Below are 11,873 nucleotides of genomic sequence, written 5' to 3'. Positions count from 1 at the left end.
CTTGCCATTTGCTGGATTTGGAATGCTTTATTCATTTATTTTCTTCATTCCAGCCGATGATTCATTTGTTTATAAGGGTCACCCTGGTGCTAGCTGGTTTACTTTCATTTGAATTTCCAGGTGTCAGGTTTAGAAAAATACAAGCCCAGGAAGTAATCCCAATATATCACCATGTTTACTTGTGTATATTTTTATTTCTCACCTCCCTCTACTCACTCTTAATTCACAATGTCATCTGTTTTCAGAATAGAATTCTAATTGCTCATTAATATTTAGGAAAACTAACTCCTACGTTAAAAAAAAAATGACCTTCCAGACTAATTAACCAGCAATGAATTTCACATTTGAGTATATTTCCATAGGCTGATGTAAACTTATTCTTAAATAAGGAATGATGAATAAGAGGACTACAAGGAGGTACCAAGATGTCAATATAAAATAATAAATTCAACATCTGCAGTGTGATTTCCATATGTCAGCTCTTTGAATCAGCACAGCTCTGTAAGGCAGGGCATCTGATATCTCAATATGTGCATGGATTACTTGGAGATCTGGCTGAATGCAGATTCTGATTCAGTGGGTTTGAGCGGGGCCTGAAATTCTTCTCCCTGGTGATGCTTCCAGACCTCAGACTACACTTTGAGCAGCAACGGTGTTAAGCACCATTTCCACTTTGCATTTCAGGGTTCAGCAACCAGCAATAGAAAACCCCAATTCCCACAGTCTTAACAATGACACTATTTGTTATCTCTCACCCAAGAAACCCAGTGCTAGAATGGCTCCAGGCATGATATGTCAGTATCTCAATAATTTCATCAAAGATGCAAGTTCTTCAATCTCTCCACTCTGCTTTCTTCAGTGCCTTCATTCTAAGGCTACTTCTCCTGTTTCTAATATGGATATAGCAATTTCAATGTCTTATTCAGATATAACAACATCCAGAGGAAAATATTTCTCTTCTACGTTTTCTTCTTAAGACCAAAGAAACCTTGACAAGAGTCCCCTGGCAGACATTGCTCACATTTTATTAGTCAAATCTGCATCACGTGTTCCTCAGTAGCAGACTCTGTAGGTACTCTACCTTATGCCCTCAGCCCATAAACAGATTGCCTGCAATTTATTGGGCAAATCTCATAAGCCCTTGATTCCTTCGTCTGGAAACTGCATCTCTGAGCCTGAGGGCCACCTCTGGAGTGTGCACAGGCTGGAAATGCTAGAGAGTTGAAGTCCTAAGGAGCAATCTTAAACAAGTGAGTGATGGAAACTAAATCCTGTCCTCCTCCTTCCTTAGGGGGCAAACTCTGAGTCCTGCACTAGGTCTCCAGCAGCATTAACTCCCAGTGGCACATGGAGGAAACTGGCCATCAACTAACCCTTGGTGGCTTTCTTTGCGTCTCCTTCTCACATCATGATTCCTTCATAGTGATTTCTAGGATCATGTCCCAGTAAAAGACTTGAGCCCACATCCTTGTCTTAGGTTCTGTTCTTGAGAGAATGAGTTAAAACAAGTCCAAATATCACAACCAGACCAACTGGAGAATGAGAATGTGTCAATTGGCTTAGAGGGGTGGTTTGATAGTGTGGACCCCAGACTAGAAGCATCAGCCTCACCTGGGAACTTGTTAAAAATGTAAATTCCAGGGTTCCTCCCCAGTCCTATGGGATCAGACTCTCTGGGGCTGGAGCCAAACAATCTGTGTTTTATAACAAGCCCACCAGATGATTTTGGCACATGGCAGGTTTAAAAATCACTGGTTTAGATTAATCAGAATATATCCTGGGTTCTGAGGGAAGAATCTCCTCTCATGAATCATTTGATCATGAGGAGGATGTGTAGATATCTGCACAAAATTATGGTTCTATTAAGGAGAGTTAGGTGAGTTGAGGTGGGACAATAGATGCTTCAAAATCACCATTTCTGCTTCCCTTTAGGGATGTCCGGAGAGCAAAGCCAGTTGCACCAAATCTCAGAACTGCAAAACAGAAAAAGTGGGTTTTTCATCCTGATTTATGCCAATAGACACAGTGCTCCTTGCCTAGTTTCTTTAGCTCTGTGGTCACTGGGGGACCTTAGGCAGCATGGGAGAGAGAAGGCCACGGAGGACAAGGCTTCCCTTGCCAGAAGTCACAGCATGTTTTCCTTCAGTGGCAATAAATCCCATGAAAATGCAGATAGATAAAGCATCCTGACATTTATATCCAGTAGGAAATACATGAAAATAATAAGAGGAGAAGATAATAGTGCAACATGAAGCTTTTATTAATGTTAGACTAACTCTGTAGGGGAAATGGTTCATTTTATTGCTTTAATGTCAAGCTTTCTCTTTTCCTCCAGTGGGCATAAAACTGGGCTCACCCCTGATTATTAATCAGTAAGTGAGAGAGCAGTTAGTGAGTGCCTCGGGTGTGTCTAGAGGAACTGTATGAGCCATAGGGATATACAGCAGTGTGTGAGACACGGCCCCTCCCAGGAGCTCATGATCTAGTTGGGAAAGCCACATAAACAGACGTATTCAGACTTAACATTTATTGAGTGCTTGAAATGTTCCAGAAGCTATGTTGAATGGTTTTACACATATTTCATTTTAAAATATACATGAATTAACAAATAAAGGATAACATAATAAAACAGAGTATAGCCAGGTACTAAATTGTATCCAATATGGATTTTGAGCAGGGAAAGACCACCAGGAATTGTAGCTCTATCATTAATTTGTTACATGATCTTGGCCAACTCATTTCCCTCATCAGATGTTTCCTACCTAGCACAAGGGCATTGAACCAAAAGAGTGCATCCCAAAATTGTGTTCCATGGAAAATTTCTCTTTAGGATATTAATAGATATGTAACATTAAACAAAAAGATTGAGAGAAGTGGCAGAAGATGAAAACATTTAGAAACATGTTCAACAAAATTGAGCAGGTTGTTTCCTGCAAGACCTCTCAAGGCCTCTGTGTTTTGTGAATCTATAGGAGGAGAATATTATTTGTAGCATTTCATAAGATTATTTTATTAAAGAGCCTACTATTATATGATGCTGAGTAACATCCCTTAACATGTCCCAGAATCAGTGTGGAAATTGACAGAAAGTATGTCTGAGGTCTCTTCCAGCAACATGGTTCTGAGAGGTTTGGCAGCTCACTTGATCAGTCTTTAAAGGAGACTCAAGTTCAACTCAGTGAACAGCAAGGGCATTCATAGTGGGGATAACAACATAAAGAAAAGTTCTGGGATAACGTTTTCCTTCACTAAGACTGTAGACAGCAACATACCTTAACATTTCTCCAACAAACTTACAACACATTTTCAGATATTCACTAATTTAAACCCCCTGGCAACCTAGATGTAGCTTTTTGTTCTCCACTGTTATTTTTTTCAGTGAGAAAACTGAAGCTTGTAATGGCAGAATCTGACTTTCTTAGTGTCACTTCTTCTGTCCTCTCTCGCCTGATCCCTTCACTCTGTGCTGAGCTTAGTTGCTTATTAAGGTTTCCGCATTTCAGCGTGTACTATTTTTTTTTAATCTAGTGTTCAAGTATCATAAAAACATGGCAAGTTTTACAAAAGGTTGGCGTTTCTCCTTTTTGTATCGTCTTTTTGTTTTTCCCACAGCATCTTGCTATGTGCTTTAGAGCCCAGATCTGGTGATCAAGGTCCAGGCAACGTTAGCATATCTTAGGGATAAAAGTGGTCCTACAGGCAGGATGTTCATACGAAACACTAACTGGGCTCTTCTAGTCTTCAGCACATACCACCTGGGTCTGGTCCTGGTGATACCTCCGGCCAGTCACCAGCCCTCAGCCTGGTGTCTTTAATTAAACACCCTCAATACTACATGAGTTAATTCGTTGTATGTTTATAAGGGTCTTTGAGGAATCAAAATGCTACCTGATAGGGAGGGTGATCTGAGGGCAGATGTCTAATGGGAGAAGCAGGAAGTTCCGAGCTGGGAAACCAGCTGGCTGGGATCAGTCTCAGGCTCTGAACTCTCTTCCTGGATGATGTTGGGCAAGTCACACCTCTTCTTCCAGCCTCTTTGTCTCTTTGTTTAAAAAATTCAAAAAAAAGTAGCTTTCCAAGGCTCCCACCAGATCTCACAAACGTTTATTTTTTAATGTCAATTGACCAAGTCAAACTTAGCAATCAATGAAGTGACCGGTGTCACATCAATTAAGCCCTTGTGGCCATTATTTGAATGGGGCACTTGAAACCCTCCCAACCCCCTTCTCCTGCCAGAGAAGATGAAAGTGTCATTTCTGACCTCAGCACTGGCCTTTGCCTTGAACTTTGCAGTGCCTTCCACATTACCATTTCCAGCTGGTTCTTTGCCCCCCGGCGAGACCAGACTTTTCTGAAAGAGTGTAAACTTCTCTGAATGATATTTGAAAATAAAATATAATTGATTTAACAGCTCCTTGAACCTCTCCTATCAGGAATTGATTTTTTTTCTCTCTTTTGTTTTACACACTTGAAAGTGATTTGAGTGATGACAGGTAGAAACTCCAATACATAAATGTTCTGCATCCATTCTTCCATTCTCTTTAAATTCATCCCTTAGAAAAGAATGCATGTGGGTGTGTGTGCAAGTGCATGTGTTTTTACAAGTGTCTTTTCACATATATTCATATCTGTATTTGCCTGTGTTTATATGAGTTCATCAATCTGCATGCACTGTACATGTGCTTTTGTATATCAACGTCTTTGTATTTGTATGCACTCACATATACAGCAAATTCATTTATTTGTGCATGTGTGTTTTCCATATGTGTGCATCCTAACGCAAATTTGAATATGCATATTTATAAGCATGCATCTTAGCAAATGAGTATTTTGCATACATCTATGCTTGTTTGTGTGCTTGTGATCTGTGCATGATTTAGCTTATGGAGGAACAGGGAGGTTTGTGTCTAGGTGCTTATGCAAGTGTTTATCCATATGAATAGGTGTATGTAAATCCCTATGTAGTTAGACAGGCATTTCAAAGCACACCTAGGCTCGCTATTCCTCCTTCTCTCCAAAGAATAAACAGAACTCAACTTTTCCTGGACGCACCAGACAGCTCCTGCCGATTCGGACAGTCATTATGAACCATGGAGTGCTCTCCAGTGCCAGCCCAGTATTAGCTGTCACTTCCTCAGGCAGGATAAAGTCACCCAACTGGACTATATCCTAATTATCTGGCAAGAGAAGAAGGTGTGGCAGATGCTGCTGATGGACCTGGTAACCCCTCTCTTTGAAGCAACCCAGGGACTCAGGTGGCTCCCTAGAGCCCACCCCTGGAGCTAGTGCTGGACTACTTTTGAGTGACACAAGGGCTGGCTTAACACGGTGCTGATTGAAATGTCGGTGTGGCAGAAGCTGTCGGTGCCAGACAGGCCCAGCACACCTCTTTTCCATCCCCTGCCTGCCTAGATTTGTGTGAGCGGCAGATCTGTGCTTCCTGTCAGTCAACCTGTCTGCTCGTAGCTGGCAGCACTGCCAGAGTGGTCAGTTTGTGACAGTGATGTTTGGTAGGGGAGAAATTGGGCTCATGTTCAAATAGGCCTTTGGCTTCCTTTAGCAGGAGAACGAGCTCCCACATGGGAACTTGTGTCATTACCCAGGAAAAAAAAAAAAAACAAAACCATGAGCATTCTCATCAGTTGAAGGTAGAGTAAGACATAGACACTCACCACAGACACTGAAGGTAGGGTGGGGATTCATGATCTGGGAGGTGGAGGTGGATGGAGAGTTAGAATAAATAAACCCATACTAGATGCGTAGTATGGAGCCCTAGGCTCAGGTCCCCACCCTTCCATGAGTGGGCTGCAAGGTGTTGTACAAGTCACTTTAGACAAATCTCAGGACCAGTTTGGATTTATTCCCCAAACCATGACAAGACAGAGTGGGGTCTGGCCCCACTCTGGTATAATGGGAAGAGTCCCAGCATCAGTTCCTCGAAGGAAATCTAGTCCAATAGGCAGGATATGTAGGGTATTACTTTGCCAACCACGAGAGTGACAATTCAAGATCAACAAGACCCTGTTTGAAAAGGTAAAGGCTATTCTCTTCCTTCTTTCCAGGCTCCTGTTCTACTCACTGATTACTTCCACTTAGATATTTCAAGTCATTTCACATTCAAGATATCCAAACATAGCTGTATCCTTCTCTTCCTCAAAGCACTGTGGCAACCACATACAAATTATTACTGATCCTAGCCTCACTTTTCACCTCCTTACCTTTGACCCGTCTCTAACCAAATGACAATCCCTCTGGACTTGCCTCCTGGATATCACTGCAGTCCGTCTTCACAGCCACCACCTGAGTGCAGCCTGAGAAGCATCTTCTTTTGCCTTGATTTTACAATGACCTCTTAAATGGTCTCCCTGGTTCCACTCTGCTTCCTTCAAATCCATTCTCCACACCGAAGCCAAAGTGACCATTTAGAAACTGCAATGTTGGTCATGTCTTGCCCTAACTTAAAAGCCTTCATGATCTTTCCACCATCCTTAGGATGATGCACAAATCCATTAGCATGGCCTATGGTGATCTCTGTGCTCACATCTCTGTCCGCAGCCTCATCTTTTCACATTCTACTCCACATGGCTCACTCTCACCATTATGAATTTCATTCATGCCCTAGAGTAACTGATGTTCCCTCTCACCCCTCAGCCTTTCTCATGCTATCCCTCTACCTGAAATATAGTTTTCCATTCTGTCCATCTGACCAGCTCCTATACATCTGTCCAGTTTACGCTTAAATATATTTCCGTGGAGAAGACTTTTACGTGTCCCAATGCAGATGAGACATCCTTGCCAAATTATCCTGTTCCAAATTCTACCTCACTTGCAGAAAACTCATCTCAGAACATTAGAACTAATTGCTTAATTGATAGTCTTCCTTATTAAAATTCATGCTGTTTTAGGCAGAGTACAGGTCTGCAATATTCACTTCTGTTTTTCTATTGCGTAGCACAGAGTTTAGTACATGGAAAATGCTCCAGAAGTGTGTACAAAGTAAACTAAGAAATAAATAGCAATTAATTACACTTTCATAAAATTATGTTAAATTGCTGTGTGAAGGAGTTCATAAATACAATATAGACTTTGAATGCAAGTTCCTGAGAGCACGAACTTGTTCTGTACACCAGTGTACCTCTCTCTACCCTGACAAAAGTGTCTGGTACAGGCTAGGCTCTCCATTAATATTTAATAAATTAATGAGCTTTTAAAATAAGTATTTTATATCGTGCTATGCACATATTTGGAATATATAGAGTTTCTTAACTTTTTCCACCTAAATACCCATAACATCAAGCAAGAGTGAGTATGTACCCCTAGAAGATCTGGAGGTGTAAGCCTAGATGGCACCCTGTAAGGAAGAAATCTCTTTGCAGTCTTGAGTTATAGCTCAAAATCCATGCAAATCCTCTATTCGATACCGCAATGTATCTGTGTTTGTTTTAATATAAAAATAAGTTTACCTTAGTTGCCATGAGCAAAACTAATCGTTGAGAAATATATGCCATACATATCACCTGGCTTTGCGTACTTTCTGGCATATGGCCACATACCATTGCCAATAAGCTTATTTTACTTTGAGAACCAATGAAACCCCAATGGCTAACTCAGAAACCATGCTGTGACCAGAGATATGATGTAGACCAGGTGGTCTGCCAAATATCAAAACTTCATTTGGAGATGATGCTTGGGGGATTTCTCTCTAGAATTATACCCATAGGAGGTCTCCTATAAACTTATGCAGGAGCTAACCTAGACAGGAATAATTGTTCATAATATCTCATAGTTATTTGAGTCCATCCATTGCTTCTCCTACAAATGTCCTCTCACTGATATTCAATAGCTCTTTTTTCCAGTAGCCTCCCTTCTGCCTCTTTTCTATATGCTAGTTGTAATTGCACACACTGACTCATGCCTTTCCACTCTCTCGTGCATAGAATGCAAAGCTTTTGAGGCCTCTACATTATTCCTTTATCCTCACACACCCTCACAATTGAATACCATCTGCAAATTTAATTAGCCAGCAATTTATTCCTTTTGCCTAATCATTAGTGAAGTTGAATAACTTGATGAAAAGGGAAAAAAAGAAACTTTCTCAAATGCTGTGTACAGAATAGAAACTATGGCCTTTTCTTCTGTTTTTTAACCTCTCCAGCTTACTGTGATGGAGGACCCAAGTGATGGAAGCCCAAGCCAATCAGAAGTCAGGTATAAACATACAATGCAGTTCGATGAGAATTTTTTAACTAGCTCTAAATAAAGAATACCAGGGAGCTTATCTAGAGTAACACAGTTGTTTAGGGCACAATGCTGTTCTATTCATTTTTGAATACGATTTTCTCCTCTAAATACTAGGTAAGCAATTTTCAAAACTATTTAGCCCTTCTGTGGCATCTGCTCATAGAGTATTGTCATTCTTTGAGAGGCCTCCTTGAAGAATCTGGATTCCTACTTTGATTGCTCTGGCCTCAAAATCACTTCTTTTTCACTGATTTCAGAGCATTTTTGTCCCTCTGAATCAACAAAGCAACTAGGTAAACTTGTCTTTTTTCCAGCTTTATTCCCTGGGAAATTTCCTCTGGTCTTTGGGAACAATCCGGTCCATGGCACAGAGAAAGGGTTACACTTGTCTCATTTCCAGAGATTGCTCCAGATGGTTTGAAACAACAAAGACAGCCACACAACACATTGGCCAATGTCGTATGCTTCCTTGCTCAGGTGTGTTGGGAAGTTTCAGGTACTTAGGAAAAGTAGCATCCATCAAGAAATCCAGTGCATTTTTGCATTCAGCGTTGTCTCTCCTTCCACTATTTATCTTCACCTTAAAGTGTTATTCTAAAGTATAAATGGATGTATGTGAATTACTTGAATATTGTCACTAAAACATGCAACAATATGAGGCAATTGGAAGACAGCTGGCCACAGGTTAGAACAAGTGATCTCTTCCATTTAACTAACTGGATGGTTTCTACTCAACAATTCCCCTCTTGAGTCTTGTTTCTTTTCTCAAATGAAATAACATGATCTATATATTTCACACAACTAGACTCTGAGTTAGGTAAGGATGAAGATTGTAGTTGCTTGATGTTTGTATACACAGAGCCCACTACCAAACAAATAGTTGAGGATAAATTAGTGTCTACTGAATAGAATAGACAGGGTTGTTGTGAGGTTGACTTGAGGAAATTGTACGAGTACAAATTACAAGAATTATCATCATCATCACTGTTATTACAATTGCTACAGTTGTGGGATTGATTTTTACTGTTACCTGAGAGGAATATGGAATACCTAGAAAATTTAAATTCATTTAAAACTTCTACAATATGTGCCAACTTTCTTGTTTTGATAGTTTATACTGGTTGGTGAAAATGAATCTTTATCTCTAGTAAGGTATGTGACAAAAATTCAATGTGATGGTTAAGAATGTCCATAAATTTTATACAAGAGTACAAATGATAGTTGCTGAATCCAAAATCATGGCCCTACATACACATTTCATTACCCAAAGAGAATAAGATGTGTGGCATCAGTGAAATAGCATTTTGGAAAATAACATGAAAATTGAAACAGAAGATGAAGTGTAATTCTTGCTCTGCCAACACTCACTGTGTTACCTTGTATAGTAGGCAGAATTCTAACCTGGCTCTCAAGATTTTCACCCCATGTTTACACACCCTATATAATTCCCTCTCTTCCTTTATGTGGGTGGGACTTGTGATTATGAAAAGAGAGATTATTCTAGGTGGGTCTGACCTAATCAGTGGAGGGTTTTAAAAGATGGTCTAGAAGTCAGAGAGATTCAAAGCAGCATAAATGTTCTCTTTCTGGCCTTGAAGTAGCGAAGTGCTTTGCTGCAGAGAGGGTCTTGTGGCAGGAAATCATGGGCAATCTCTAGGAGCAGAGGGCCTCAGTCTTACAATCACATGAAACTGAAATCTGCCAACAACCATGGCAGACCTCTTCCAAAGGTGGAAGAGGATCCTGAGCTTCAGATGAGACCACAGTCTTGACTTTATTTTAGCCTAGTGGACTCTGATCAGAGAACCAGCTAATTCACGCCCAGACTCCTCACTGACAGAAGCTGTGAGCAAATGTGTGCATTGTTATAAGCTACTAAATTTGCAGTAATTGTTATACAGCAATAGAAAACTCATACACCTTAGATAATTTGTTACCATTGTGGCCTCACTATAAAAAGAGTCAAGAATACAACCTCTTCTAAAATTTTGAAATGTGTAAGAACTAATGCAATGCAAAATATACTCATCATTGTATTCCTCAAAATTTTGCTTAAAATTCCTTTTTTTTTTTTTTTTGCCAGATCAACTTAACATGTACTAAATTAAGCTTTTCAGCTGCCTCATCCTTCTTAGAATCCCCAATCAGCTTCACTACCTATGGTTCACCTATTGGTTGATAGCCTCACCAGCAACCTAGTGCCCAAAGCTGGAAACCTCGGGGTCATTCTCTATTCCTTCCTTCTTGATTCTCCCAACCAGGCTCAATTTTCATGTCATTCGAGAAACTTACCTTAGCTCTGGTATCTCCTGTGCTTCCTTACTATTCAACTCAACAACTGCTGTGGCCTTAATGCAAGACTGTGACTTCCATTTGGTCCATTTTTTTCATTGCCATAAGAGTTATCTTTCTAAAGAGAAAGCTGCTTTATCCACTCTGCTCCTGAAACATGCCTAAGGTCTCCTCCACATGGCATGTTGTGTTTTTCACAACCTGGCTCCAACCCACTTCTCTCCTTTCCCAACATGCTATCTATATGCCACCCTTAACTTTCCATGAATATGATGGGTTGAATCATGTCCTCTCCAAAAAGAAGATATGTTGAAGTCCTAATTCCTGGTAACTATGAATGCGAACTTGTTTGGACAGAGGGTCTTTATAGATATAATCAAGTTAAAATGAGGTCATAAGCATGGATCCTAATCCAGTAGGACTGGCATCCTTATAAGAAGAGGAAAATTTAGACACAGAGAGAAGAATGCCATGTGAAGACAGAGATGCACAGGGAGAAGAAGGCTGTGTGAAGATGGAGGCAAAGATTGGAGCTGTGCTGCCACAATGCCTGAGGCTACCAGAAGCTGGAAGAGGCAAGGAAGGGTCCTCTCCTAGAGGGTTTAGAGGGAGCATGGTCCTGACAACACCATATTCTTGGGCTTCTAGCCTCTAGAATTATGACATCATAAATTTCTGTTGTTCTAAGCCACCAGTTTGTGATACTTTGTTATGGCAGCTCTAGGAGATTAGTACAATGGACATGCCAGCCCCTCTCACTGACCCATGACTTTGAACCAACTACTCCCTTTGTCGATATGTGGAAATCCTCTAAACATATTTCAAGATACAGTAGGTAAGCTACATCTTCAAAGAAACCTTCTAGGAGAGCTTCAACCAAATTCTCTTTCCCTGAGTTTCTCAGAGCAAGTTTCCTGATCTCTGTTAAAAGATTAATACTGAATTGTTTATCCATGATTTTCTTGGCAATCTCTTCCACTGGGTTTAAAACTCTTAGAGGTCAGGGATTATATGGCATTTATCTCTTCAATGTATAGCTGTTGAATTAAATAAAAGAGGAATAAAACTTTTGCCAGCCTCGTGTATCTAGTTAGAATTAACTTTGGAAATAAAATATTATATTCTTTTAATGAATTAGCCCTTTAGACATCTTGGAAGGTAACATTGCTATGCCCAATGTTTAGGTGAAGAAACTAAGGTTCCATATATGTTGCTTCCACTTACCCTTTTGCTCCCAGTAAATTAACAAGCCTGAGAGGCCAGAGGCTGGTACCAAGTCTCTCCCAGATTTCACTATGCCATATCAATTTTGGGAGCTGAGTATTTTTTTGATGATCATG

At 40.3% G+C, this 11,873-nt stretch overlaps 1 long non-coding RNA gene across 7 annotated transcripts in view; it reads left to right on the top strand.

Annotated features, from left to right (window-relative positions):
* Positions 1 to 11,210: 11,210 nt before the first annotated feature.
* Positions 11,211 to 11,873, top strand: part of LOC138920816 (uncharacterized) — an 84,433-nt gene continuing 83,770 nt past the window's right edge. For all 7 annotated transcript variants that reach the window (XR_011432680.1, XR_011432681.1, XR_011432676.1 and 4 more), the window contains exon 1: positions 11,211 to 11,368. This is a non-coding gene — a long non-coding RNA (uncharacterized lncRNA). The remainder of the gene's footprint in view (positions 11,369 to 11,873) is intronic.

Source organism: Equus caballus, chromosome 25 (assembly GCF_041296265.1).
Source record: "Equus caballus isolate H_3958 breed thoroughbred chromosome 25, TB-T2T, whole genome shotgun sequence".
Taxonomy (NCBI): domain Eukaryota; kingdom Metazoa; phylum Chordata; class Mammalia; order Perissodactyla; family Equidae; genus Equus; species Equus caballus.
This window is presented reverse-complemented; position numbering and strand designations above follow the sequence as displayed.